A 2,999-nucleotide genomic window follows, 5' to 3' on the forward strand; every position below is an offset into this window, starting at 1 on the left:
TGTTCATAGAGAGAATTGAAGAATTGTTTGTCTCAAGAACATATTTTGAGCGTTTGGAACTTATGAAGTTGTCTTAAGAGGAGATTTATTAAAAATTTTGCTAATCATTCAATAATTAGCTAGAGATGCTCTATCGACAAAATTGAAGAATTGTTTCCAAGTAATCTAACACCTAACACTAAAGATTAAATATTAGCTAACCTAATTTTCAATAGATTACGTAACCAAGTCGCCAAAAGATAAAAAATTCTTGTAAAGATAAGGTAAAAATTAGCCACACATATAAATTTAAAAAAATAATGGTTATCTTACCAAGTGGCATCGAGGCGAAAATGAGATTTTTTTTTTCTTCTGTAGACGCGATGTGGAATTAGGGCAACGTCGAACAAGTAGTTTAATATTTTATATCTATTTATATATTCACACTAGTAGCTAATAATATTTTTTATAAAAATAATTATTCATATAGGAATTTATATCTATTCATATCTTTTAAGGAAGGTATAATCAGAAATTATTTGATTATTTTTATTCCCACTTATGTGGGAATAGTAGGCCCCGTTTGGTACACGAGAATGAGGTGGAATGGAATGTCATTCTCACTTCTCACTCCCTCATACCAAACAAAACTTGTTTTTAGATGTTGGAATGACCATTCCTATGGAATGGTCATTCCTACTTTTTATGGGAATGTGCATTCCAAGTGAGAAGATAGGAAATGATCATTCCCATTCAAGGGGAGAATCAAATTAGTTTGGTTTTTTTAATTATACCCCTATTAATAATAAGAATCAATTTAAAAATCATGGCTTTTGACTACGTATTTTTTTTTTAATTATACCCCTATTAATAATAAGAATCAATTTAAAAATCATGGCTTTTGACTACGTATTCTCATTTTCTCTCAGCTACTAATTATATTCGAACAATATGAATTTTTTGTGGGGTAGGGATTAAAACTAGTGGTACTTATTTCAGTAACATATTAAAACTAGCGGTACATATTTTATTTGCCTATTATATCACAACTACTTAACATAGGAGCAACACAATTTAATATAAAAACAGATACAACTCAACCTATATATTATTTGCCGATTGAAATTCTTTCATGTCAATATTTTTTTTGGTCAATTAAAATTTTTTGTTTATTCACCAATGTTTAAAGTCTATTATTTTCACTAGCATATTATATTTTTTTTTTGAACTTTTGCTATTATTTTCCCACTATAGAGAACTATATGTACCCATTGCGTACATGTTTGATTGTGGTTCATGTACAACAATAAATCTAACTTTTGATTGAAAAATATTTGACCCAATATTTATGAAAAGAGGAAACTCTCGCTGAGAAATTGGCCAAAATATTAAAATTATCAAAATCATATAATGTCTAGACTATATATAGAGGTATAAGGGCATTATTATAACACATACCTAGATTAATATAACATATGCAGAAATAGTGAGAATTGTTTAAAAAATATAAACAAAACATACATCTGATCGATAACATGCGCATTAGTATCACATAGCTAGATTAATATAACATATGCATAAATAATTTTTTTTAGTTATTATCATTAATGTTTATTTTTATCTTCTTAAAAATCTATGTTGTTATAAGGGCATTATTAGAAAATGAGATTCCATTCTCACTTGTGAACTAGTGATACCAAACATGGGAATGAGAATTAGATTTTCATTCTAGCTTCATTCTACAAACGCACCCAAACAAGACATGGGAATGAGAATTAGATTTTCATTCTAGCTTCATTCTACAAACGCACCCAAACAAGAGAATGAGAATAACCATTCCATTCTCTCATACATTCCATTCCATTCCTTTTTCCATTCCATTCTCACTTGACTTCTTTCCCACGTACCAAACGAGGCGTTAATTCTACAAACGCACCCAAACAAGAGAATGAGAATAACCATTCCATTCTCTCATACATTTCATTCCATTCCTTTTTCCATTCCATTCTCACTTGACTTCTTTCCCACGTACCAAACGAGGCGTTAATTCCTTGTTAAATGGTTGGGAATGACAATTCCCACATAAAGTGGGAATTGATAAGAAGTGGATATAGTAATTCTAGCATCTAAAGATACATTGTGTTAGGTAGACATGAATAAAGAGTTGGAATTGTATTCTATTCCCACTCATTCTCACGTACCAAACGAGGCGTTAGTGTGTTGATATTAGTTGCTCTGTTAACTTTTCTGTTCAAATCATTTAACCATGGTTAGATTATTGACAATCATGTATGGGTAATTACCAAATAACTCTTGTTTTAATTCCCCAAAGATCCAATTTCTTTCTCTTCCCTGTTGCGCAACTTCCTCCTCTGCTCATTGTTTCAATCCAATATCTCATTTGAAGGTTTGTTGAGATTTTGTAGGGATTTTTCTCGACGAGGCTATAAGCTAAGACCGCGATCTCATTGAGGGTTTGTTGGGTAGTGTGCTCGAGGTGGCATAGTGAAAAATTGATTCTACAAGGGATGTTGGAATCTTTGATCTCATAAACGTGTTATTGTTGTTGATTGTGTTGAGGGGAATAAATGAGTTTTTGTTGCTGTGATTTGTGTAATAAAACAGGGAGGAGGAGAATAATGTGATTTTAGAATTATAAAGATGACGATGAAGGGAGAAGCCACAGATGATGAGCTTTAGATATGAGTGTGTTTTGAATTTCTGAATAGTACTCATTATGTACGTAAGAGCTCATTGCTCTTTTGATGGAAATATTTAGATTATATTCCTCTTTTTGTTGAAGAAGGTGAAAGTGAAAAGAGGTTGACGTGGATAAAATGTTTAGAGATCAACAAAGTTATCATACCAACTACTGAGACTAACATCACAATAATGATATTTGAAAGACTAATGTCAAAGTGTAAAAATTTAAGCGATTAATATCAAAATATCTATGATTTAAGGGACTAATATTTAAAAACCTCATGTTTTAAAAACGCTTATGAATATAGGTTTTAAGC

The 2,999-nt window shown here is 30.8% G+C and overlaps 1 long non-coding RNA gene across 1 annotated transcript in view; it reads left to right on the forward strand.

Moving 5' to 3' along the window:
* The window catches only part of LOC109833920, a 7,460-nt gene extending 4,693 nt beyond the window's left edge, over positions 1 to 2,767 (forward strand). Inside the window, exon 2 of the long non-coding RNA XR_002245382.1 lies at positions 2,406 to 2,767. This is a non-coding gene — a long non-coding RNA (uncharacterized LOC109833920). The remainder of the gene's footprint in view (positions 1 to 2,405) is intronic.

Source organism: Asparagus officinalis, chromosome 3, assembly GCF_001876935.1.
Source record: "Asparagus officinalis chromosome 3, Aspof.V1, whole genome shotgun sequence".
NCBI lineage: Eukaryota > Viridiplantae > Streptophyta > Magnoliopsida > Asparagales > Asparagaceae > Asparagus > Asparagus officinalis.